Here is a 27,120-nt window from a genome sequence, read left to right on the forward strand (position 1 = left end):
AGCCTCCTAGGTTTTTGGGAATGTTCCGGTTCAGGACCCGGATGGGGTGACACGACTGTACCTGGATGTGAAAACCCATCCAGCTGTACACTCAGGACTTGCACACTTTTCTGTATTAAACTACACCCCCAAAGTAACTAAGAACAAAACGGGAGCGCCAACAGGACCTGCCTCGCCGCGCGGAGGGTTTACAAGGATGGCGTGTACTCAGGCGTGCACAGCCGGCCGACGGCCACTGCACCATGAACGCAGGGCGCACTGAAGCAGAAACCCATCTGGCTTCCCCCGCACCCTGGCCCTCTGTGGGCCTCAGTTTCCCCATCTGCAAGGGGCCAGTGGTCTCCACCTGCTGCAGGGGCAGCAGAGGAAAAGGGGTAAAAACCCTCATATCCAGGCCCGAGTCCACGTGCTCCAGCCACAAACCTGAGACCGACTCAGAGGCTGGGACCCACGGTTCCCAGGCGTCTCTCCCAGCTCTGCACACAGTGGGTGCTGAACCAGCAACCCAGTGCCCAAGGCCACACACGGGGCGGCAGCAGGACCCAGGCCAAGCCCAGGCCTCAGGGTGCCCACCCATGGACCAGGCCCTTCCTGCACACTCACTATGTGCCAGGCCCAGCTCAGGACCTCCCTCCCAGAAGGAGCTCCAACCCACCATGGTGGCTGCTCCAGGGCCACCAGGATGCGGGACTACAGCCACAGGGACAGTGGGAGCCCAGGCTGAGCCCAGGGCTGCAGCTGAGGGCAGACTCCTGTGGGAATGAGCTCTGTGAGGCCCTGAAGGAGTCACCAGGCAAAGCCGAGTCAGGACTACATCATCTCCACTTTACAGAGGAGGAAACCGAGGCCTGGAGAGGTCTGGTATCCCAGGGCTCCCCGGATGGCTGGGCTCCCAACGGTCAGCCCAGCAGGCACAGCCCAAGCTCCCAGAAGGAGAAGCCAGTGTGGTCTGTGCATTGTCCTCCCCACCACCTGGGGGCCGCTCACGCACACAGTCGGTTCACTCAGGCAGGCAGTCAACGAACACCGACAGAACCCCCACGGTGTGTCGCAGGCACTGTCCTAGGAGCTGGAGGTGGACAGTGAACAAGGCTAGTGGGACACGGATTCCAATTCAACGGCAGCCCTGTCTGCGACTCACTCAGCAAACACCAGAAAGAACCACAGCAGTAAGGGCAGCACCCAGTGCGCGTCCTGCGCCAGGCGCTGCACTAAACATGACCTCATTTAACCCTCCGAGCAGCCTGGCGAGGGAGGCACTGCCGGGCCCATTTCACAGAGGAGGACGTGGAGCTCGAGCTCAGCCGTCTGTCTGCCGAGAGGGTGCTGGCCCTCTGCAGGTATGATCTCGCAGGCTCTGTGCCCGCCCGTGTCCCAGACCCAGGCCCTGGCTGGGTGCGGTACCCAAAGCCACCTGTCCTTAGCCCATAAGCCACCCCAGCTGTGGCCTCTGCCTATGCTCCTGGGATCTGGGCTCCACAGGGCCACGTGGGCCACCCCTGCCCTGGGGACCCTCCCCAAAGCAGGTCGGCCCCAGGGAAGACCCCAGCTCTGTGCTGGCCCCCATGAGGCAGGAAGAGTAAGGGAGACAGACGAGCAGGCAGACAGCCCACCCGGAATGCTCTCCCTGCTACACCCACCATGGCTGGCACCTTCCCTACCCTCAGGTCTTGGATAAAGCATCCCTAACTCTCTGCCTCCACCAGCGTCTCCCAAGCCCTCTCTTCAGTGCCCCCAGCCTCCCCACAGGGCTCCGCCCTCTCTCCAGTACCCCCAGCCTCCCCACAGGGCTCCGCCCTCTCTTCAGTACCCCCAGCTTCCCCACAGGGCTCCGCCCTCTCTCCAGCGCCCCCAGCCTCCCCGCACAGCTCTGCCCACAGTCCGGCACTGGACAGGTTTCTGCACCTTCACAGGTTGACTGTCTGTCTGTCCCGCTACACTGTGAGGGCCAGGACCTGGTCTGTCTTATTCACAGATGCACCACCGCACCTTGGCCCCCAGCACGGGATCTAGTACGTAGTAGGGCCTTGACATTCGTGTTAAGTGAATACAGCTGCTCAACGAATGTTGCCTGGCAGAGGGAAGAGCCCAGGGTTGTGGGAATACGGCGGGGACATCTGTTCACCCCTGTTCCAATTCGGGGAGGGGACGGGGACATGTTTCAGGCAGAAGGCTCAGCAGAAGCAAAGCCCTGGTGGCAAGGAAGACCTGGGCTCTGGGGACCTCCGGAGCAGTCACTGAACACGGAGAGAACACACAGTGTGAGGCTGGGGGGCCAGCAGGGTCCCGGAAGGAGTGACATGGAGCCTGGGAGGGCTCCAGCTCTGGAGCAGGGGGGTCCCCCAGGTCACCTCCCAGCCCTGCCCAGACCAGCGTGGCCCCCAGCTCACCTTCACCCCCAGGCCTACCCATAGTGGGCAACCAAGGTCTGTGGGCCAGCGTCACCCCTCCCCTGCCCACAAGCACCAGGAGCACAGTTCTGGGCATCCACCATCACCCGTGCAGGCTGCAGCCTGTGACCTTGGCCCCATTAGCACGGCCTCCTCCAGCTGAGCCAACCAGCTGGCAGCAAGAGGCAGAGCAGCTCGGGGGAGCTCCCCACTGCAGAAGGTGGCCCGGCTGAGGGCAGCAGGCTATGCCACTTCCCTGCTCCAGCCAGGGCCGGAGGGGGGACAGTGGTAGCAAGAACTGGCTGTGTCCAGGGCAGCACACAGCTCCTGCAGCCACACCAGCCCCATGTGGCACTGCCTGGCACAGCGGGTGGTCAGGTGGGAAACTGCTCCAGACACCCTCCGCCTCCCTAGCCCTTGGCTCCCACCACCCCTCCTCAGGACAACCTTGGCTTCAGCCACCACCAGCTCTGGCTGCCCCTGAACCCCTCCAGCCAGACGTCCCCCAGCTCAGGCTGCTCCAGGTATCCCAGCTCCCCAGATGGCCCCCCATCCTCCCAGGTGCTCAGTCCAGAACCTGGGGCCACGCCTGAGCCTCCTTTCTCCCCCAACTCCCCACGTCACATGCACTCTCAGCTGCACCCCACTGCCACCTCCCTTCTCCCCATCTCTGGCTCCAGAACTGCTACTGAGATCCTCTAAAAATTCCCTATCACAGGGAGAAAAACCAAGCCCCTTCCTGGGCCCAGAAGCCCAGTATGATGTGGCCCTTGCCCCCCGACCCACCCTCATGCCCACCACACTCCAGTGACACTGGCCACCCTTCTGCCTCTTGACAAGCCAAACTCAGATGTGCCATAGGGCCTTTGCACATGCCTCTACCTGGACACTCTTCCTCCTGAGCTCCCCATGGCTGGCCTTCCTCATCCTTCAGGTCTCAGCTCAAACGTTCCCTTTTGGAGAAGCCTCCCCAGAGGACCCTGGCCAGTGGCACTCACATGCCTGCCCCACCCCAGTCACCATCACTTGACTGTTTCACGTTCTCGGGCACCTCCTTCTTAGCTCATTGTCTCCCCATCAGCCTGGGAGCTGCATGACTATGTGGCTGTTACTGAGTGGTCACTGCTGCATCCTCAGGGCCTGACACACAGTAGGTGCTTCACAAATGCGTTTAATGAACGAGGGAATGAATGGCCAGTCTCCACAGTGCAGCTGGACCTGCCCACACCAGGGGCTCCAGGACCATGTGTGTGCTGCAGCCTCACGTCCGAGGCCTTGTGGTCTGGCCTTGGCCTCCTTCTCCAGCCCCGGCCCTGGAGCTTCTCCTCTCGCTCTGAATCCCAGACCCACACTGGGCTGGGCTGCCCTCCCTGCGCCTTCCACACCAGCAAATTCCTCCTCATCCTCTCCAGGCGCCTTCTCGACCTGCCGGAGCCCACGCCTCCTGCTCCTGCTCATCCCTCCCCCAGTCCTCAGCACCTTCAGCCTATCCCCCTCCTCAACCTGGCGTTCACAACCTGGCATCAGCTTCCTCCCCAACCTCTTCTCCTGTCATCAGTGCTGATAAGCCTTGGTGCCACACCCAGTACTTGGTGTCCCCATCCCGCACTTCCACGCTTCCATGCCTTTGATTCCTGCTGTTCCCTCTTCCTGAGTGCTCTCCCTCCCCGTCTCTGCTGCATGAACTCCTACTCATCCTTCAAGACCCAACTCAAAATATCACTTCTTTTGTAAAATCCTGCCTGATTTTTCTTATCTGTCAGGACTCTATTGGTTGCAAGAGAAAGAAATCAACTCAAGATAGCTTGAGCAAAAAAGGGAACACGTCTGCTTATGCAACTGAAAACTCCAGGGGAGGTTTCAGGCACAGCTGGACCCAGAGGCCCAAATGAAGCAATACACACTTCCATCTCAGCTCTGCAATGACCTTATCAGAGATTCCCCCCCTAGATATGGCTGTGGAAGAGGGTGGCCAGCAATCCCACATTCACACTCTCTGGGTTCAGCAATCACAGTGAGTCAGTCTCCCCAGCATGCGTGCTCTGTCAAAGTTCCAAGGAAACCTCTGACGGGCTCAGATGGGCCATGCGCCCATTTCTCAACCAATCATTGTGGCCAGGAGGATGGGGTGTTTGGGCCCAGCTGGGTCTCATGCTCACCCTGGGTGGTGGAAGGCTGTGGGTCCCAGGACCTCTGGGTACCAGGAAGACGGCCCTTGCAGGTCCTGGTCACTCTGTACACACCTCCCCCTCAGTCTCCACGCATCCCCAGCGCTGCAGGTTCTGTCCCCCGACCCGGGACCCTGGATGCTCACAGCCTCACAGGACGAGGAATCCCATCTCCCTCACAGCTGGGTCCCCGGCGCCCACGCGGTGATAGCCCCAGAAGAAAGCCCAAGAAACTTTTCGCCTGACTGAACAGAGGTGGGCTGCACCGAGAAGACTACACGTGCCGGGTGTGTAATAACGGGTTAACCATCACCCCTGGCAGGCAGCAGATCTGCATTTTCACGGAGGCCTCAGGGGGACACAAAGCTTAAATGGCAATGCAGAGCGTCGGGAGGGGGTGCCCAGGGGGCCTCGGCAGAGCCCAGGCCCAGCAGCCCAGCCTGCGGGGGCCACTCGGCCAATCCCGACGAGCTCGCTCAAGGGCTGCGAGTGGAAGGGCTGGGAAAATAATTACCGAGGAGGCCCGGGAGGGAGGCGGGGAGGCTGGCGAGAGGCTTAATGAAACCGCTAACGCGTCCGCGATTCCTGCCTGCTCGGGAGAGGCGGAGGCAGACAGCCATGTTGCCAGCTCCCGCGACTGAGCCTGCCAGGCGGGACGGGCTGGGCACGGCGAGGCGGCAACAATAGGCACCTCTCCATCATCTGCCTCTCAACAAGGGACTTTCAAAGGGCACTCTTAACACATTAAAGTCGCATGACAGTATATTTCAATACATCTCATACAAATGGGGCTGGAGTCGGTTCAGATGCATTATAAACAGAAGGGCTAAAATTCTGATTAAACGCAGAATCCCAGAGATCTAAGGACCAGGGTGTGCAGGGTGTCTGATCTCATTTACCAGACAGGGGCCCCAGGAGGTCAGCCACCTCTGGGGCGCCAGGGTTGTTCCAGGAAAGCATCTAGCCCTCCGATGAGCAGCCCCTCTCCCCTGACCCCATGCAGCTTTTCATTGTCAGAAGAGCTGTGAGGCAGGCAGACGCTATGGTCCCCCTTAACAGATGCGTCCAGAGAGTCTTGCCCAAAGGCACAGCACAAGGCCAAGGGGGCAGGGGCACCACCCAGGGCTCAGACTCCTGGTCCAGCTCTCCATCCTCTACAGGAGGTGGAGGCTTATTGATCCACGCAATGTGCACTGTGGTTTGCAGTTTACAACATCTCATTTCAGCTCCAGATGAGAAAATGGAGGCGCAGAGAAGTTAAGTGATGTGCTCAAGGCCACACAGCTGGTTGGTTGTGGAGCAAAGACTCAGAGCTGGGTTTTCTGACTCTCAAACCATGTGCTTTTTGTTTAAACATTCTACGGTGCACAGGGGGTTCCTAGTACCCTCTGGTGGGTTGACACAGAGATTTGGGGCCCCAAAGTAGCCCACACCCGACTTAACCGGGGTTCTCTGGGCAGAAAACAGGAACTGGGGCAGCTGCCTGAGACAGAAGGACCACAGGACAGCGCTCGCTATGCTCCACTCTTAGTGCATCAGGCATCCCCACTGTACAAACAAGGGACCTGAGACCTGGAGAAGCGGATTCACGTGCCTTACAGAGCGCACCCTGTACTAGTGAGTGGCACAGCCTGAACCATTCAACCATCCCAAGGGGTGGTCCTGGCCCAAGACTTGCTCCCCCCAGCCTCGAGCAGGCACCTGGCCAGCCGGGTGCTCATGGCACCCAGTCTGAGCTACAGACTCGAGGCCAGTGACACCAGTACCAAGTAAGGCCCAGCCCCCTGCCACTAGTCCTGGATGTGCAGGAAAGGCTGAGAGACAGGAGTGGGTGTGGGGAGGGGTCTCAGTGCCTGCACACTGAGCCAAGCATCCCCTGCGCGCACCCTGGTAGACAGCCTGGTCTGGGGGACTCTGGGGCCAGGAACTTGCTGACTGGCCGGGTGCCCCCATATCACAGCTTGGTGCAGACAAGGTCTACAAGGAAAGGCTGCCACCTTCACCTCACAGGTGTCCCCTTGGAGCCTTCCAGACATGCCTAGGCTTGAGCAAACTCCTTTCCAGGGGTCCCAACAGCTCATGCAGTCCTTTCCCCATCTGTTCCTGGATTTGTTTCCCCAGGGAGGCCACTAGATGGTGAGGCCACTTCTGAACCCCCCTGTGGGGACAATACCACAGGGCAGGAGGCATGGGCTGGGTGAACGAATGAGTGAGTGAATCAATGATGGACCAAGCCAATGCCACCTGACTTTGTGCCACAGTCACTTCCCAAGCAGCCTGCACCCAGTGTGGGAGCTCTGTTTCTGTCCCGGAGATGGGACTCCCAGCCCATGAGACCACCCTGGCCCTCAACCATCACCAGACAAGGAAGCTGAGGCTCGGAGGGCCCGGGGCCTCACGGGAGGCGCAGCACCAGGATTTGGACCCAAGAAGCTGGACTCAAGTCTGTGTCTCAGCCCCAGGCTCTGCCTTGTCCTCATTTCCAAAGACGAATCCACACATGCGCCCTCGTCCAATCCCCCCACCCCAGGGGGCACGACCATACCCATCCCACGGACAAGCACGCCGGGGGCAGAGCAGTCAAGGGCCCAACCCAAGGTCACGTGGTCATCAGGACGCACACGGTCTCAAACCCCTCCGATCTTCCAATCCTCATCATCCATTCCACACGCCAAAGCCGCCTCCTTCTCCATCATCAACGCGGTAAAGAAGGGGAAGGGAGGGGGAGAGGGAGGGGAGAGGAGAGGAGGGGAGCCCCCCAGCCCGCAGCAGGCTCCTCTCTGGTCAGGGGAAAGGCCTCTAATGAAGGCCCGGCAGATGCCGCTGAGCTGGCGGTGTCAGCCTGGAGCCCCGCGGAGCTGCGGGGCGCGCATCTCTGCTCCCAATTAGCACACAGGTCCTCCATCAAAGCACACGCCTGCTGCCAGGAGCAGAGGCCAGAGGGACGGCCCTTCTAACAGTGGGAGGAGGCCACGCTCTCTGGCAGGCCCTGGCCCCTGCCCCTTGCCTTTCTGGGGGGAGTGCAAACCCCTTCATCCCCTCACTCACTCACACCCTCTCCAACCAGCCAGCTCAGGGCAGACGCCGCCACCCCGGGGGACGCGCTAATGAAGATGGCCGACATTAATCTCTTCCCTCTCCCGACAGGTCAATTTATAGTTCCATGGGGAGCCCTGGCGCTCGGCCAGAGGGCCTGACATAACTCTCCCTGTTCCCCAGGAGGGCGGTGGGGGTGGGCTCCACGGAGCAGAGGTGGCTGAGGGCCCCAGGGGACATGAGAGGGAGGGCCCCTCCGCCTGAGTGCCCACCATCACTGCCCCAACAAATCCAGGTGGGACCTGGGCCCCTAAACGCAACGGTTGAGGGGCAAGGCCTGCAGGTAGCTGGGAGCAAATCCGGTCCTCAGCTCCTCCATCCAGGGCACCCTGCTCACCAGCAGGACACCCCAAGGAGGCAGGCGGATTGTGACTTTCCACTCCTCACTGACCGCCGGGGGGTCTTGAGAGCCCCTCTAAGGAGCCTAGGTCCATCTGCTTCTGACAGACTCTCCAGTGTTCATTCCTCAAAGATCACCGGGCTGGCCACTCTGGGTTGGCCCTGTGCTGGGCCCCTGCTCTCCGGGGGCTCCCAGTCTGATGGGGGAGGCTGACACAGAAGCATGTTGCGCCATGCTGCACCATGTCGAGAGCCATAATGGAGGGATTCACCAAGAGCCGGGGTGCCCGTGGGAAGGAGCGCTGACCGTACCAGCCCGAGAGAGGTGGGCTCTAGGAGGCCCACACACAGGAGAGGGCACAGCTGGGCCCTGAGGATGAGCAGGAGCTCAACAGGCCAGAAGACACGGGGGAGGGGACGTTTGGGGAAGAGACCACCTCCGGCAGGGGAGACCTAGTGCTCAGGGGCTCTGTGACAAGGGGACATCCAGCTCTCAGGGGTGTGGCCGGAAAGGCGGGCAGGGCAGACCAGAGAGAAGCCCGGCCTCAGGAGACAACTCAGGAGTTTGGCCTAGTTTAGGTCTGTGGACAGCTGAGGAGTTCAGCAGCTCAGAGCTGCATTTAGAAAGACAGCTTTGGCTACGGTGTTCCAGACCGATGGTCAAGGACTGAGAGGGGAGGTGCAGTTGCCCAGGTCAGAGGGTAAAAGAAGGGAGAGGTGTCTGAGGGGCAGGACCCACAGAACTCTGTGGCTGGATGGATGGATGGGCAGGTAGAGGTGTCTGGGAGGCCACAGGCCCAGGGTCTCCGGTTTGGGTGCTGGTGGAGGTGATGTCATCAATCTGGGGTAGAATAAGGAATTGGGCCTGATGCTAAACTTGTGAGCCTGGAATGTCCCAGGAGGTCCCAAAACCCAGGCCTGGGCATGGGAGAAGCCAGGACCCAAATGTTGGCCCCAGGTGCAAAATTCTCAGCAGCGCCGGACGCCTCCTCCTACAGGCAATTCATTTCCTTGGCAGAGGTGAAACCAGGGAACTGCCCCCCTCCTGAACACTCCAGGAGGAAGCAGGGGCCTGGGAAAGGCAGCCCCACAATGCTGGACAGAGCCCTCCTGCTGGAAGCATACGGGCCAGGCTGCCCCCGCCTACCCCAGGGCCAGAGCCCAGGGCTGGCTCTGCAGTAGGAGCTCCACGAACCCCTGCTGAACCCATGCCCCTCTCCCCCAGGCCCTGGCCCCTCCCCACCTCCTACCGCCCACTGACAGGGCTACCCACCCCGCCTCATCTAAGCCCCTCGGTAACCCTGGGAGTGTCCCCATTTTCCTAGGCTAGAGACTCAGACTCAGAGAGCCAAGGGACTGGCTCGAAAACTCTCAGCTTGTACTGCTAGACTAAAGATGGAACCAGGGTCCAAACGACCCCGAGGCGCACACTCTTAAAGAAAGAGAGAAAAAGAACAAGGCAGAAAGAAAGAACCTAAAGGCCTACAGTGGCTGCATTATGGTAGTGGGACAATGGCTTATTTTTTTCTTCTTCTTTACAATGAAATATTCATACCCTCACTCCATGGTTGTGTGAGCCCTAATGGGGAAAGCTCTGACTTTGGCATCAAGCAGCCCGGGGGTCAAATCCTGGCTTGGCCACTTTCTAGCTGGGGACCCTGAGCAAGCTACTGGCCCTCTCTCAGCCTCCGTTTTCTCATCTGTACAATGGGGACAAAAAAAACCCACTTCAGAGGAGCCGGTCACGCCCGGCGCACAGTAGGCACGCAGTGAGTGCCAGCCTTAAGCATCACACCCCCGCGTTCTCGCCACCTGTCCGGCCTCCAAAGGGAACTTGAGACGCCCCCACGTGCCAGACGCTGGTGCTGGGCGGGCACCGGGTCCCTGGGAGGGCGCCCACCCACCCTCCCGCCTCACCCGCCGCGCCCGCGCTGCCCCCTTACCCTAGCGGCCGGAGGGCCGGCATCGGTCCCGCAGGAGAGCCCAGGCAGCGGGGCCGGGCTCCGGAGCGCGGGGCGCGGGCGCGGGCAGGGCGCGCGGGGGCGCGGGCCGCGCGCTCCGGGCCGAGCGCCCCGTGGCCGCCGCGTCCTCGCCTCCAGCGCGGGCCCCCGCGCCCCGGCCGGCCCGGGGGCAGGCCCTGCGCCGCGCCGCGCCGGGGGGGCGGGCCTCGCGGGCCCTGGAGAGGCGCCCGGGCGGCGCGGGCTCCCGGCGGGCGCGGGCGGCGCCGCTGCGGTGGCCCCGCTGCTGAGTGGTGGGACGCGATTTACTGGCTGCAATTCCCGGCGCCCCTCGATGGCACTTAAGAGAGACCGGGAGGGAGCCGGGGAGAGCGGGCGGAGAGCAGGCGGGCGGGCGGAGGAGGGGCGGCGGGAGCTGTGCGCGCCGGCGGGGGAGGGGCGCGGGCGGGGGCGGGCGGGCGGGAGGTGGGGAGAGGCCCGGATGGAGGCGGCGGGCGGCCGCGGCGCGCCGGGCTGGGGTAGGGGGGCCCTGCCTCCACCCCCGCCCCCCACGCCTAGCGCCCCACGTGCTGGCGCCGCCGGTGGGAGTTAGGTCAGCCACCACCCGACCGGCCCACCCCGCCGCACCCGTCAAACACACCCCTCCATCCGACCGGTTCAACCCACCCCACCCTCCCCCTCCACAAACCCCCCACCATCCACCCGGCTCACCGTGCCTGCCCTCCTCCCGCTTCACCGCCCGCCGCTTCTGACCAGCCTGCTCCACCTCCCTGCCCCCTCCCCACCACCAGCGCCTCTGGAGATCAGAAACTCTTGGCCCACCGACCCAATCCAGCCGAAGCCATGCTTGGTTTGACCCCATAGTATCTTTTGTTTTTAACTAAAATGAATTCCCATCATTTAAAAATTGGGGATTTTCGCATAAAAATCCACATTTCCAGCTTAGTTTGGAAAATGGAAGTCTCAGGCAGAAGGCTCCCCCCTGCCTTGCTGCTTGGCAGCAGTCTTGAGGGAACACTGACCTGCAGTTCGCCCCAGTCCCCACCAGGCCCACCTGCCTGGCCCTGGAGGCGTGTTCTCACTCCTGCTCAGAGCCTTTCTACCCCAGTGCCTTTGCAGGGCCCTTTCCTCGGGATGCCCACCCCCACCCCTTAACGCCTCTCCTCTGGGAAGCCTCGTGGCACTGTCCCCCACCCCCAGCCCTCACTCGTGGCCACCCAGCCCCTCCCTGCTCCCATGGTCCCGAGGAGGTCGAGGCCCCCACCCCATCCTGCCTGATGCCTGGCTGGCTGGCACTGTGGCCTCTGCGGCTGCGCTCTCGCCACAGGGCTGCTGCTCTCTGGCTGCTTCTCCTTCCCATCCTGGCTCTGGTCCTGGCCCACAGTAGGCACCCAGTGAGTGTTGGCTGAGCCACAACCAAAGAAGAAGGGCTGGGATCGGGATTCCACAAGGCGGCCTGGGCTGTGGCGGGCACAGGGCACCGGTCCCTGCAGCTGATGTTCATTTTAAAAGCCCCAAATGTTCATTTGGGGCGGCTCTTGCCAACCAAGGAAGCTAATGATTTCCACGCTTCATTTTTCTCCACCTTAATCCCACTGCCAAGGCTTCGGGGCCTCTGCTGCTGCTGCCCTCAGACTGACATCAATCCCTCCCAGAAGGTGCAGGCCACCTGGGGAGTGTCCAGGAGGCTCACGGAGGGCCTGACTGTGTCTCCCTGGCACGCCTGAGGTCACAGCAGGCCTCACGGCCACAGGGTCCGGGGGCAGCAGCGCACCAATGCCCGTGGCGGGAACAGAGTAACCCAGAGAGCCCTCCTGGGCCGGCGCAGCTGTGCTGACTCCCCTGGGCAGGTGGCCCCAGGACCTCTTCATCCTACTGATTCCTGAGCAGAGCACAAGGGGGTCTAGGCAAGAGCTGCCTGTTTCCAGCCACCAGACACACCTCAGGTTTTACTGAAAACGCGTGTAACAAACCCAGCCCAATACCAGGATCGCATTTTACAGAGAAGAAACAAGTTCAGAGAGGGTGACCTTGCCAAGGTCACAGGCTCGTAGGGCACTAAGCCAGGAGCCAGCATGGCCCCTCAGAGTGCCCCTGCCCCACAAGGAAGTGAGACCCCCTCTAGGCTGGAGCCAGAGCTGCATCTAGAAGCTGGGACCCGTCTGTAACGGAGGAGAGGCAGACACCTGGATCCCAGAGCCCTGCACACCTGGGCAAATGTCCAGGACCCGTCCCCACCTCCTCAACCACTCCCTGGCCACAGTCGCTCTGCCAGATGCCCTCTCAGTAAGGCGGCTGGGAAACAGGCCTCGCTCAACAGCCAGCAACCGTGCACAAGTCTCAGAACACCTTCCTGGGCTTCGGTGTGCCTGTCTGTGATACGGGGGACACCCAGGCCCCGGGGCTCTCAGGGGCACACACAAGACTGCAGACAAGGGGGAGACAAGGAAGAGCGAGAGCCAGAGCCAGGAGGTTAAGTGTTAGAGTCTCAAGGCAAGCTGGCCGAGTTCAAATCCTGATTTCCCAACTTCCCAGCTGTGACTCAGCTGCTCGGGGCCTCAGTTTCCTTCCCTGTAAAGAGTGTGGGGGCAGATCATAAGACAAGCAGCTGGCTTAAGAGACTGCAATGAGGCTGATGTGGGACGATGCATGTAGAACCACTCAGCACAGCCTGGCAATCCTACGGTTCAAGGCTTGTGACCTTGATGAGGGAGATAGAAGGAAACAGTCAAAAGCGTGGGCCCTGGGGGGTTCACATCCTAGCCCTACTGTACCAGCTGTGTGGCCTTGGGCAAGTTACACAACCTTGCTGGGCCTCAGTTTCCCTGTCTGTAAAATGGGAATATTAATGACAGTTCCCACATCATTTGGTTGTGCTGGTGATTAAATTAGATAACTCAGGTCCGAATAGCTCCTGGCACCAGTAACGCTCAAACAGCATTAATTCACTTCTCATTACTCTCAAGATTAATAACGGCAACCAGTCCCAAGCTCAAGGACCCAAGGCAGCCCCTGGACTGCAGGCCTGGGAGCCCCGAGGCTGCCTAGCCTACAGGCCTTGAAAGTAGTGATTGGCAGGTGGTAGAGGGGCCAGCTGAGGCCCTCAGGGTCTAGGATTGTCCTGGAGGCCACAGAGAGGGGCTGACCTGGAGAAAGGAGTGAGGGACCCTCAGAGAGGACCCCCCAGCTTCAGTAGTTCCCGATTCTCCCGTTTTACTGTCTCTATAGTAACAATTGGTATTAAAACTGTCTTTATTCACCTGTGGATTGTCTCCCCTCGCCCCCCTCCACAGAAACTCTGCACATGGGGATTGCTGTCTGTCCTGGTCCTTGCTGTAGCCCCAGTGCCTAGAGCAGTGCCAAGCACACATGAGGTGCTCCACAAACATGTGCCACCGAAAAAGATCCTGAGATGGTAACATTGAGCTGGAAGGGTGGGATGGCAGAGGCCCCCACCTGTGGGCAGCCCCCCTTCCCAGAAGACAGCCAGCCCAACTGCTGCCCCCTTGTTGTCTCTGTCCCCCTATAGCAGGAGTCAGGAGGCCGGAGTCTTCCCTGCTCTGCAGTCAGGAGTTATGTCACCGTCACTGCCGTGCAACGGAGCCTCTCGAGTGAGGGAGGGACCCTGGCAATTTTCTGGCTCACAGCTCATTCCAGAGCTGCCTGGTGACACAGACGGGCCCGCAGGCCTGGGAAGGCCCTGTTCCAGCAGACGCAGCCCGGGACTCCCGCTCTGGAGCCCAGCAGGGCTTCTCCGCCCCCAAGACTGGAGGGGCTTCCCGGCTGAGCCCCAGGATGTCATCTGGGGGCTGGGTTCCCACCCCCTCCCCAGCCGCAGCCCCTCATATGTGCGTGGCACTCCCCCGTTACAGTTTACAAAGTGCGTTCACAGACATTATCACATCGGCTCCTAAACGCCCCCTAAAAACCACAATAAATCTCTCGCTCTGGCTCCCGAGCCCACCGGCTGCTGCGTAATCAGTGAGCAGAGGGGCCTCGGGGCCCAGAGCCTGCCAAAGCTGATGCCAGCAGGGGCAGACGGGGGTCCACGTGGGCGGGTGGCAGGTGGCGGGTGGCAGGCCCAGCTGGAGCACTGCAGGAGCGAGGAGCAAGCCCCAGGCCCAGTCCTGCAAAGGAGAAAAACGCTGCCTGGACCCCCCCGCACATCTCCCAGGAGAGTGGCTGGCAGGGCTTGAGGTGGGGAGTGGGGAACGAATCAAGGGATGACAGGACAAAGGTTAGGGAGGGGACTGGAAGGTTCCTTAGCACTTAGGAGGGCCATCAGGGAGGTGGGCTGACAGCCAGGCACAAGGGCCCAGGGACAGTCAGCCGCAGCTGGCTTCTCACCTGCTTCTCTCCACCCCCCAGATAACAGCCCCCAAACAGTTCCCCAGGCTAGGCCTTCGCGCAGGCTGTCCTCTGCCTGAGTGCCGTGACTGCCTTCTTGAAATCCTCATCCTCCTTGAAGCATAGTTCAGAACTCCCCCCAGTAGATCCCTCCCTGGCTTGTAGATCCCTTCCTGAGGCTGTACCCCAGGCCCCCAACTGCGCCTGGGCCCCCTCCCTGACTTTGAGGCCCCTTTCCCTCTTTGTACCCTGTGCTCCTTTGGGCAGTGGATTTGCAGGGCCCAGAGCTCCCCACATGAGTCACAAGCAATGGCCTGAGGCTGGGGCTGCTGGCGGGACAAACAGCCCACCCAGCCCAGAGGGCTGTAGGGGAGGGGAGACCCCTGTGACCGGCCCAGCTATCACTGCCCTTGTGTTTCCAGCCCAGCGCCCAGTCCTGGGCGGCCACAGAGAGCAAAGCCAAATCAGCCAGCAGCCGTGGTTGGGTTTTGTGTTTTTCACCATTTCCCTTGATTCTCAAAGTTATAGGAGCTCAACTTACAAATTGTGGAAAGTTCAGGAAAGTTTAAATAAGCAGGATGAGGGAGGGCCTGGCCCGAGGGGGCTGCGGCTGGCCTGGCAGGCATCCCTCCCACAGCGCAGGCCTGTGCCTCCCCGCTGCCGTCTGCCACGGCTGGACCTCTGGGCTGCGGGGGCGGCTGGTCCGTCGTAGCCGCGGTTGTGGCGGTGTCTGTCACAGCAGGCATGGAACAGGTGGCAACTTCTCTGCGGTCACCTCTGAGAGGATCGGCATTTTCCCTTTTCCTTGATATGGAAACCAGCTGCTGGCCCCGGGCCCTGGGCCCTGGTGGGTGGAGGCACGGTGGTCCCTATGAAGTGTTTACCACGTTGTGTCTAGAGTGGGTCAAGGCAGCAGACACGAGGGAGCTGGAGGTGGAAAGTGACTCATGGGGCAGATGTCCACCCTCCCAGGAGACACTGGAGTCCCTCTGTGAGACCTTGGAGACAGACGCCAGGCCTAGGAGTATGGAGCTCAGGGAAGTCCCAGAGGCTGGCTCCTGGGCCTTGTTCCAGCTCCTTTCCCCTGATAAGGGACTTGTATCGAGAAATATGAAGAACTGTTACAACTCAACAATAAAAGGACAAATAACCCAATTTTTTTAATGGGCAAGGAATATGAACAGACATTTCTCCAAAGAAGACATACAAATCGCCAATAAGCGTATGGAAAGATGCCCAACATCATCAGTTATCAGTCAAAACCATAATGAGATACCATTTCTCCCCCACTGGAATGGCTACAATCAAAAGACAGGCGACGGCAAGTGTTGACGAGGATGTGGAGAAATCGGAGCCCTCGACACCGCTGGGGGGGCTGTAAATGGTGCAGCCACCGTGGAAACCGTCTAGCCGCTCGTCGAAAGGTTCAACACAGAGTTTTCCTATAACCCAGCAATTCCACCTCCAGGTATCTGCTCAAGAGAAATGAAAACATGTGTCCACACCACAGCCTGTCCAGAGTGTTTATAGCAGCATTGTCCATAAGAGTCCGAAACCGGGACACCCCAAATGCTCACCAGCTGACAAGTGGATAAACAAAAGGTGGTCTAGCCGTACCAATGGAATATTATTTGGCCATAAAAAGAAAGGAGGTACTGATTCATGCTATAATATGAATGGATCTTCAAAAAATAAATTATGCTGGGGCTGGCCCCGTGGCCGAGTGGTTAAGTTCGCGCACTCCACAGCAGGCGGCCCAGTGTTTCGTTAGTTCGAATCCTGGGCGCGGACATGCACTGCTCATCAGACCACACTGAGGCAGCGTCCCACATGCCACAACTAGAAGAACCCACAACGAAGAATACACAACTATGTACCAGGGGGCTTTGGGGAGAACAAGGAAAAAATAAAATCTTTAACAAATAAATAAATAAATAAATAAATAAATTATGCTAACTGAAAGACGCCAGATGCAAAAGGTCACATGTCTGATTCCAGTTACATGAAATGTCCAGAACTGGCAAATCCACAGAGACAGAAAGTAGATTAACGGTTACCAAGGGCTGGGAGCAGCGGAAACGAAGAATGACTTCTAGTGGGTACAGAGTTTCTTTGGGGGATGATAAAAGCGTTCTGGAAGTAGATAGTGGTGATAGTTGCACAACTCCATAAATATACTAAAAACTACTGAATTGTACACTTCAAAAGGATTAATTTTATTTTATGTGAGTTATATCTCAATAAAGCTATTTTTTTAAAAAGATGGGGTCCCCACACCTCAGTCTACCCCACAGGCCCCCGCTTGCCCAGGCTCGACCCTGCCCCTCCCAAGCTGCCATCTAGGGACAATGGTGGGTACCAGGTCGTGGATGTCCTGATATGGGCACAGGACGCTGCTTCCTCCAGTGGGTCTGGCCCCCACTTTTCCTCTAGTTATTATTCCTGAAACCCCCCCACTCATCCTCTGGATCTCAGCTCGGATGTCCAGTCCTCGGAGAGGCCTTACCTGATCCCAGACCCCATGACCGATTCTCTCTCCTCTCACACAGGTCCCGACCTTCGATGCAAGCATGGTGCCAGCATGGAGTAGGCGTACAATAAACCTTAGCCAAACGAGGAAGCAAAAACAAGAAGCTCCGTCTGAGGCTGGACATGTGAGGAGGTGTGGGTGTAGAGGGCCTGTGCCCGGTGGGCTTTCTTCGGGGTGATGGGAACCATGAGGATAAGAAGGGTGGCATGACAAGCTCAGGTTCTAGAAGGATCCCTTTGGCTATTCTGCAGGGGATGGACCAACAGTACAAGGCTGGGGGTATGAGGCCAGGAGGAAGCCATGGCCTTAGTCCAGGCCTGGAGAGGCAGGGCCCAGCTGGGATAGAGGCTGCACGGGTGCAGAGGAGGGGCACACTGGAGAGGAGTTTGGGAGCCAAAATCCAAATGACTTGGAGACGGCACTGTAGGGGAGAGGGAGTCCAGGATGGTGCCAGGTTCTGGTGGTGCAGACGGCTGGGGGAGGATGGGGACATTTCCCAGGTGGGGAGCACTGTAAGAGGAGCAGGTCTGGTGTGAGGTTATGTGAGTAGCCAACTGTGGGACCCAGCAGGCAGCGCCACCCCCCTTCCCAGATCCACCGAGTCACCTGGGCTGCTTCCCGTACCCACCCCCCACCCGATGCCCCATTTTCCTGGGTCAGGTCTCAGCAACTGAGACCAAGGCCACAGCCTCCTCACTGGTCCCCCCACCTCGAACCACCTGCCTGTTCTTATTCGTCCTCCATGGTGCCACCAGCACACAGTGGGACATTCCCCAGCCCAGAAGCCTTCGATGGCTCCCCACTGCCCTCAGAACAAAGGCCAGACACTCCAGCAGGGCCCACAAGACTCTCCACGGTCGGCCCACCTGGCTTTGCAGCCTCCCCTCCTTCTCCACACCCATGCCATTCCACACACTCTCCCCTACTCTGTGCTTTGGGAGTGCTGTGCTCCCCCGCAAATGCCCCTTCCCCTCCTGTGCCTGGGTATAAAGACCGCCTCCTTGGGACCCAGCTCCCTGAGCCTCAGCAGCACGTAGCCCTCAACTTTGCCAGTCTCTCCTGGAACCCAAACCAGGAGGCATGACCTGACCAGGGTTTTTTAGTGATAGTGACTTAAATTGAAATGACTTAGAAATGTTTAACAATCAAATCACATGTAGTCACAAACTTGTCAAGTGACCTTAAACTGGGAAGAATTAAGAGTATCCTTTGGTCTTACTCTGGCCAGTGGAGAAGTTGCTTCAGGCCCCAACACACTGGATGTCAAGTTCACGAGAGCACGGACCTGTCTGCCGAGTTCACGGACGCTGCCCCAGTACCTGGGACTGTACCGGGAAAGTCGGGGTAGAGGTGGGGCTGGATGGGTGGAAGGAAGGACAGCGGAGGGACAAGAAGGAGGGAGGACAAGGCAGGAGGGCGGGCAGATGTGTGGGTGAGAGCAGGGGAAGGAGGGTCTAGTGGAGAGGGTTCGTTTTGGCCGTGGGCCACTGTAAGCCCAGCCCCTAGTCCGGAGCACAGCTAGGACGGCTCTTCCTGAGGGTGGGCTGGGATCCATGTGGGCCCCGTGGGCGCAGAGAGCCCCAGCTCTCTAATCCACCAGGGGCTGCCAGCCGGAGCCCCCTCTTGGCCAAGGGCATCTGACTGTTTGGGGCTCAACCACGCCCCACCCCTCGCTGGTCCTCCCCCCAGCCCGCTCGTGGGTCTCTCTCCTCCCTCAGGGCCTCAGGGCCTCTGCTGAACCTCTAGACCCAGCGGCCTTTCCAGCAAATTGAGCAGAACTCTGGAGCCATCCTCCACACCTCTGCTCTCTCCCTCTCCCACATCCAATCCATCAGCAAACCCTGTTAGAGATTTCCAACAGCCTCCTACCCACCTCCCTGGGGCTGCCCTTGCACCTCCCCCACCTATTCTCCACTCAGCAGCCAGAGGGATCCTTTCAAATGGTGAGTCCAGGAGGCCTCACCATCTGGCCCCCATTTCCTCTCGGAGCTCATCTGCCACGCCGCCTCCTCCTCCTCCCTCACTCCCCTCCAGCCACACCAGCCTCCCGCTGGTCCCTGACCTGCCAGGCGTGCTCCCTGCTCCAGGCCTTTGCCCTGGCTGTTCCCTCTACCTGGAATGTTCTTCCTCTAGAGAGCCATCTGACTCCCCAGCTCACCTCCTTGCCATCTTTGCTCAGATGTCACTTTCTCAATTAGACCTTCCTTGGACATCTTATTAATAAATGGAAGAAAAACCCCATCCCTGTTTCCCTTCCCTGATTCATTTTTCTTCTTAGTACTCATCACTCTGGACCGCAAGATGTTTTACTTCCTTATTACGTTCTTTGTCTGTGTTCCTCCATTACAATGTCATCTCCGTGAGAGCAGGGGTCTTGGCCACTGCTGTGTCCCCAGCACTGAGGACGGGATCTGCAAGGTACATTGAAGTGCTCGATAAACATGTGCAGAAGGAATGAATGAACGAAGGAATGAATGAAGCTCTCCAGGGTCCAGGCCTGCTCCTCCTGGGCTGGCTTGCCCTAGGCCCAGCACCCACGCAGATCTTACATGCCCCATTGCTGCCTTTATCCCTTGGCCACTGGCTCCTCTAGCCCACCAGGATCACTTGAAGGAGTCCCAAAGCCCCTCGGGCACTGCCTCCCCCACGCCGAGGGCTGCCCACCTCTTTCTCTCAGAGGCTGTCGGGATGGGCGCAGCCACAGGGGGCTCCAAGCTGAGTTCCAGGGAAGATAGTCCAGGGCCAGCCCAGCCTCTGCTTGGTTCAGAACCGTTTACACAGCACCTTCCCCAACGGGCCCAGGAGAACACCAGCAGCCGGGTCTCCTGGGAATGTCACCCCCAGCCACCACCACTTTACATTCTCCTGCCCTTCCCCCCTTTAGTCTTCCTCATTTTCCTACGTGAGCCTCAAATCCAGCTGGCCAGGCAGACAGAGTGGATGGAGTGGAGTTGTGGGGTCCCTGAACAAATGAGGAAACGAGCTCAGAGAGGTCATGTGAGCTGCCGGAGGCCCCCAGCAAGGTCCTGGGCTTCCCTGGGGATGCGGCCTGATGAGCCTGGATGGAGAGTGCTGGCCCCTCCCGTGCCACCCCCACTGCACCAGGGACACTCAGCCGCAGGTGGGGAGTCCCCAAGCCCCCTCCAACCCCAGGAGTGATGAGCAGAAGGGAGCTCCAGCGAGATCAGCTTGGGGACTGAGGCCAACAAATCGATGAGCAGTGACAGCTTGACTGCGGCGTTTCACGGGGACTTCACACGGATGCGGCTGCGGAGACGTGGCTCTGGAGACCGGGGAACTTGTTGGCCTGGAGGTCACGTGTGTGTGTGTGCGTGTGTGTGCATGTGTGCGTGTGTATTATAGGGCACAGGACTCATGAACAGACAGATCACTGTGGGCCCCCAAATCCACATCCCCTCAGCCCAGCGGTCCAGGCGGGGGCCTGGCAGAGGGGAAGGGCACACGGGAGGGCGGGGAGGGGTGTCTGGACCATTCAGGCAGGGGCATAACAGGACAGAGTCCTAACCAACAGAGGGCCAGCAAAGTCAGCCAGACCCAGGTGCAAAACCCGACTCTGCTGCCCACTAGCTGGACTTCGGGCCAGCAGCCGAGTCTCTAGGCCTCAATTATATTACCTGCCAAATGGGTCTAATTACCCCACGTCGAAGGGTGGTGAAGATTAAACAAGATGATGTAGGCATTCAATACACAGTGACTATTTAGGTCACTGGTAGCTTTACTAGAGCTCGCACCTGCGCAGGAGAATGGGCTGCCCGTTCATTCCAGAAGCGCTCACCAAGCCCCCTCTCTCCCTTGCCATGAGCAGGGCACCAGACATAAGGCCCTGCCCTCAAGGGACTCACAAATAATAATAACAATGCGCATGAACGTGTGTGTCCCAGCTGGCTGACTTTCGGAGGCAGTGTGGTTTGCTGCTTTATAAGCACAACCTCATTTAATCCCCTAGAGAACCCTGTGAATGGAGGGAGGGCTGCTATTGTCATCCTACAGATGAAAAACAGAGAGGTGAGGTAACTCGTCCACGGTCACTCAGCGGGCGACAGGCAGAACCAGAATCTGAGCCGTGGATCTGAGGCAGGACAGAAACCTGCCTGACCTGCAACACTGACCGCTCAAGTTAAGGCAGCACCTGGGGCTGTGGGAACACTGGGGAAGGAGAGTGTTGAGGGAGGTGGCTCAGGAAGGGACTGACAGGGAGCACTGATGAGCGGGGACTTAGAGGCAGGAAGGTTTGGACAGGAGGAGGAGGGGAAGGGCAGGCCCGGCAGGGAGGACAGCCTGGGCAAAGGCCTAGAGTGGGGAGAGGGCAGCCTAGCCCAACCTGCGCCCCGCTGCTCTGCTCCCAGCTCCACCCTCTTCCCTGATGCAGCTCTCAAAGGCCCACTCACACCCTCTTGCCTTTGCCTATGCTGTTCCCTGTTTTCATGCTGTTCCCCTATCTTTTTGGCCTCCAGGTTCAGTGGTGGCAGGGCAGGATTTGAAGACAGGCTCGTGGATTCCCATGTGCCTTTCCTGCTGCACAGCCCTGCCTCTCAGAGAGGGTGACACTTAAGCTTGGAGAGACCCAGGGTAGAGAGGAGTCTGCCAGGAAGAGTATGGTGAGCTGGGGGAAAAGAATATGCAAAGAAATGGGGGCAGTCAGGATTGTGCCAGGCTCTGTCCTCCTGCACAGCGCAGAGTGCCCCCCATCATGCTCCAGGGCTCCGAAGCCAGTGCTCCTTCCACTGCCCTGCCCAGGGATGGCAGGATACAGACAGAGGACGCCCACGCCCTGGGATGGAACTCGGCTCTGGTGTTGCTCAGCCAAGTTGCTCCTGCTCCCTGAGCCTTGGCTTTCTGTCTGCGACATGAGACCATAGGCTCAAGCTCAAGGATTATTCCAGTGAAGGTAAGGAAAGCCCCCGGCCCAGACTAGGTGCTCCACAAACACCAGTTGCCTGGAGTGCCAGGTTCCCAGGTGACGGAGCCCACTGGGGGGAGATTCACTCGGCTCTCTGGGTCCTGGCATCTCCTAGCCAAGGAGCTCTGGGTGGGGCTGTGGCCAGAGCAGCGAGTTACTGCAAAGACAAAATGTGAGCCCTGCCTCCTGGAGGCGTGTCCGTGGTGGTGAGAGGCCCAGCCTGCCCTCAGCACCATGCTGTCCAGTCACGTGGGGCCTCCCCACTACTCCAGTTGCTACCAGGGCCCGGCCCACCCCAGCCTGGACCCCCAGCTCCCCAGACAGGGAGGCAGCAGGGGTCCGTGGGGCTGCTCCCCAGGGCCAGGGCTGCTGGAGGTGGCCCCCTCCCACTCTGGCCTCAGAGCCTAGCTGCGACAGGGGAAGCTTGGGAGGCACAGGAGGGGACAGTGGCACTTACCAGACCCTTTCTCTGGGCCAGGAAAGGGCTGGCGGCTTACAGCACTCCCGGACTACCAGCACCTCTGACAGCTAGGTAGTAACAGTCCCATTTCACAGATGAGGAAACTGAGGCTTGGAGAGGCCAAGGAGACTTGGACCGCTCAGGCCAACAGAGCCCTGACCTTAATCTCCCTCCGCCACACGCAGAGGTTGTTAAACTCCAGCGAGGACAGGGAGCTCACTCCTGTAAAGACTCCATGGTGGGCATATCCGAAAGGAAGTTCTTCTTAGTGTGGGCTGAAACGGGCCCCTGACAGGGCCACACGGGCCATCCTCAGCCCCGGAGGACCTGCCCACCTGTCCAGCGGACTCTCCTCCCTGCCTGCTTCCTCTTCACCTTTCCAGCCACCTCATGCAGGCCCCCGCCTTCAGGAAGCTCCCTCCGACCAGCTGGACCAATTCCTCCCCAGAGCTTGTTCCGGACACTGCCCCCCAACTGCACGCACTTTGTGATTTCTTGCTCAGTGTCTGTCTCCCTCCTCAGTGGAGGGCTCGGTGGGCGGCGGAGGTCTTGGGCACAAGTATCACGTCAGCATCCAGCACAGAACCTGGCACAGCCCAGGTGTTCGATACGTGCTGTGCGGCGTGGCATCCATCCAGCTCCACTTTCATTCCCAAACGCTCATGGGGCACCAGGCATACAGCAGCGAGAAGCCAGGCAGGGCCTGCTCCAGTGCAGGCTACATCCTAGTAACAAACACATCCATGTATAATGTAAAGTCAAGTGGGAACAGGTGCGCTGAGGAGCAACCAAGCGGGGAAAGAACCCTGGAGTGGGACAGGATGGGGGAGGACGCAAGGGAAAGTCTCTCCAAGCAAGTGACATTGATCAGATCTCAGAAGTAAAAGAGGGAGCGATGTAAATATCAGAGGAAAGGGTATAGAAGGGAGCGGGAACAGCAGGTGCAAAGGTCCTGAGGTGGGAATACACATGGTATGTTGGAGGAATGGCAAGCAGGTCAACGAGCAAGGTGGGGTGGCGGGAACTGAGGTCAGAAAGGGGACAAGCGGGGCCATGGGCAGGACTCTGCTCTGACCCTGAATGAGCTGGGAGCCACTGCAGGGTTCTGGGTGGAGGAGTGCAGGATTGACCTAAGTTCTAACAGGATCACTCTGGCTGGTGGAGAATGGAGAACGGATTCCAGCGGGGGCGAGGGGAGGGGGGGAGCAGGGAAACCATGAGGAGGCTGCTGCACTTGCACAGGTGACCAGCGTGGGTGGCGGCCGTGGATGTGCAGGGAAGGGGTCAAAGTGCTGACAGATTTTGAAAGGAGAACCAATGGTATTTGCTGATGGATTGAATGAGGGAGGAGAGAGACGGAGAGGGAGAGGGAAGTCAGGATGATCCCGGGGATTTTGGCCTGAGCAGGTGAGTGGAAAAATGGAGGGGCCATTACCTGAGAGAGGGAAGGTTTCAGGGGGGCAGGTTTGGGGTGAACCTCAGGGGTTTGGTTTGTGACCTGCTGAGGTGGAGCTGCCTGTGGCCATCCAAACGGAGATGTGGCAGAAGGCGCTGGTGGACGGGGCTGGAGTTTGGGAGGGAGGCCCAGGCTGGGTGTGGGCACCTGTCCGTGTCTTGCACATATAGGTCCTCAGTAAATGCCTGCTGACCTGGCCTGCAGGGCCTTGTGAGGGACACAGAACTGGCCATGGCCCAGCTCCTGGCCTCTAGGAGAGGTGGACAAGGGCCCCAGGGACAACCATGGAGAGCCACACCCTGAGAGGGGCACGTGTGGCACCGCCAGCATCCCTCAATGATGCGGCGGGAGGGCAATCTGGGAAGGCCTCCTGGCCGAGGCAGTGTAAGAGTCTTGGCAGAAAGAGATGGGGCAGGCATTCGGGGAAGGCAGGGCTCTGGCTTCAGAGGTGAGGTGGGAAACAGGAAGCAGAAGGCCCCCCGGAGCCAGTGGAGCTGGGGTTACACGGATGAGTGCAGGAGCCTGACCCCCAGCTCCAATCCAGGCTCTGGGACCTTGGGCAAGATACTTAGCCCCAGAGCTGTCCGTTTTTGCCTCTAAAATGATAGGGAATGAAAACCACACTCCCTTCACGGGCTGGTGTGAGGATCAAATGAGTTAATCCACGTAAAGTGCCCAGAATAAAGTGACACAGGTGCTCAGTAACGTGACCTGCCCATTAGTGCTGCGTCCACAGAAGGCAGCGTGCTCCAGCTGCCGGGGAGGACGGAGGAAGACGGGGAAAGACGGTGCAGAGGCCCAAATGTGAGGTACCTGGGGGACTCTGCTCCCTTCGGGCGACGGGGAGCCATGGGAAGTTCTGTGCAGAGAGATGAGGGATGTTACAGCCAGTCCTTGATTATCCTCCACCTGAGATCAGCTCCACACATCCCTCACGTCCCAGGCCCGACAGTCCTACCCGGCAGCCTGCCTGCAGGGCTCGGGGCACACCCCACAGTGACAGCCGGCCCTCGGTGAGCGCCTACCATGTTAGTCCTCACAACGGCCCCGTGTGAGCTTGGTCCTAGTATCACTGCGGCTTGACAAGTGAGGAAACGAAGGCACACAGAAGGTCCCACAGATCAATGTCGTCATGCAGACAGTGGCTGGCAGAGCCGGGGTGAAACCCAGGTGGTGGCTGCTGGCCTCTCCCGGCTCTGACACTGACCCCGGAGCCCTCTGAAGTGGCCGGGCATCGGGAGCGTCCAGCACTATCCATTCTCCCAGTGGGCAGGGCAGGGTCATGGTGCCCACCCACAGGGGCAGAGACCAAAAGGTGATATGACTTGCCCCGAGCCCCACAGCTGGTCCAGGGAGAGGCTGAGACTCCGGTCCAGGTCTGTTAGACTCCAGATGCCCTCACTGGGGGCCTGGCAGGTGTGACCCGTGGAACCCTGAGCTTCCTTTAACCTGGGCCTGCATCGGGGGTGACCTCCTGCAGTGGGGAGCCGTTTCTGAGGCCCTTGGTCCCCTGAGGAGGATGGGGAGGCAGTGGATCCCTCTGCCCGGCTGCCCTGGGGCTTTCCTGGGGCTTGTGTCACAGGCTCCCCTACAAGCTGTTCCCCTCCTGACTTTATCCTTTCAAAGAGGTTTTTTATCCCAACAACCACCCCGGCCCACCGGGCAGCCCTGCCCTGCCGAGAGGAGACCAAAAAGCCGGCTTAACGGCATCCTCTTAACAGTTCCACAGCCAGAAAAACCAGCAGAGGGAAACAGTGTTTGCAGATCAGGTCAGGTGCAAGGTCGCTCCATAAAAATGGATTCCCAGAAAAACATAAACCAGCAATTTACCCGGTGAATTTCACTGGCTTCAAAAAAAAAACCTATCCCATTTGAATAACGAAGGGAGATAAACCATCCCCAGTTTCTCCTTTATCAGTGAATAAGGACACACAAAAACTCAGCAGAAATGGAGCGTACACAGGCAGCTTCGGGTCTGATTGATTCATAAAAACCAGCATTTCTATTGAAATAGGATGATGTCCAAAAGGTCTGTTTGCTTTAAGAAATTGTATTTAATACAAGGCAAGGCTTACTTTTATTTTTTGTTTTTTACACAAAGCTCACATTCTCCCGACTTCACGCCTGTTACTACGGCCGGGGGGAAACTGATTTCAGAATCCATCTGACATGTCGGATTTCTTTGTGGCATCCACTTCGTCGCTCAGCAGCCAGCCATGATGTCATAAGCCCATCAGATTTCCGGTAGGGGGAAAGCACTGAGGAACTGGAGAGGATGGATGGTTCTTACCCGTCAGGAAAGGGGGAGAGGGGCTGCGTGGATTGGGGACGCAGAGGGGCGGGAGTCAGGCTCAATGTTTGTGATATTAAATGTCAGGCAGAAACCTGAAAAATCCAGCCACCCAGATGTTGGCTAAATATCCAGATGTCTGGCACTGAGCAGATCATGCTGCCCACCCCCAACCTCCTGTCCCAGGGGCACTTTACATTTCGGCTTTGACCTCAGGTCCACAGCGAGCGCGCCCTGCCAGGAGCTGTACATCCTCAAGGCTGCCCACCCTCGGGTTTGGAATTTTTCTCTAAATCTTTACACACGGATGACAGGAGTAACTAGGTCCAGATTTTAAAAAGCTGTTGAAGCAGTGATTGGAAAAGTTCAGTCCTTGGAATTAGCTTCCACAGAATACACTGTGCAAGCCAAAAAGGAGGGAAAAAATCCCTCAGCCAACACACACACAAACATATGTGACTCTTAAGCCATAGGACTTAAAAACCCAAAACAAAACCAGCGAGCCTGCGAACCAAGGACTCCCGGGCTGCCACGGAGAAGCCACGAGCCCTGCCCCAGGAGCACGCTTCCCCCGAATCAGAAAAACACCAAACAGCTTTGTTCTTCCTGACAAAGCCCCTCGCTTCCAAGAAGCAGACAGTTGCCAACAAAAGCACAGCGTAGAGCTAATTTACACTGAGACTCGGGGCTTCAAGGAGTCATAAAGCGCAGAAGTGGAAACGGCTTTGCCTGCGAAGCTGCCTCCCCACAACTGGCCTTGGGGACCCCGGGGCCGGGGGAGCCCCACAGGCCACAGACGGAGCAGGGTCCTGGCTCCCCTGCGGCCTGGCCATGTGCCCACTGAGGCCACCTCCAAGGCCTGTGACATCACGGCTAATTGCCCATGAAAGGGAGCCAAGAACGGCAGGCCCTTGGGGCCCAGAACCTACAACTTCACAGGGAGCTGGGAGGAGAGGCAGCTGGGGAGGGGACCGTCTCCAATTAGAACCAAGGGCTTGGATAAGGAGAAAAGGGGTGGCCAGTGAGAGGGCATCTGGCAGAGGGCAGTGGGAGGGGAGGGGGGCTCAGGGCTGGAGCTGGGGGGGGGCTCTGCGGCCTCATCTCCTAGAACAACCCCTGTGCTTTTCAGATGAGGAAATTGAGGGCCAGGAGTGGCTGAGTGGCC

At 59.1% G+C, this 27,120-nt stretch overlaps 1 protein-coding gene across 3 annotated transcripts in view; it reads right to left on the bottom strand.

Annotated features, from left to right (window-relative positions):
- The window catches only part of TCF20 (transcription factor 20), a 184,969-nt gene that overhangs the window by 154,674 nt on the left and 3,175 nt on the right, over positions 1–27,120 (bottom strand). The window contains exon 1 of one of the 3 annotated variants that reach the window (XM_070253765.1): positions 9,937–10,076. The exons of the other annotated variants lie outside the window; for them this stretch is intronic. The gene's annotated coding sequence lies outside the window, so the exon portion shown is untranslated. Of the gene's footprint in view, positions 1–9,936; positions 10,077–27,120 lie in introns of those variants that run through there. 3 annotated transcript variants of the gene reach the window in all.

Source organism: Equus caballus, chromosome 28 (assembly GCF_041296265.1).
Source record: "Equus caballus isolate H_3958 breed thoroughbred chromosome 28, TB-T2T, whole genome shotgun sequence".
Lineage (NCBI taxonomy): Eukaryota > Metazoa > Chordata > Mammalia > Perissodactyla > Equidae > Equus > Equus caballus.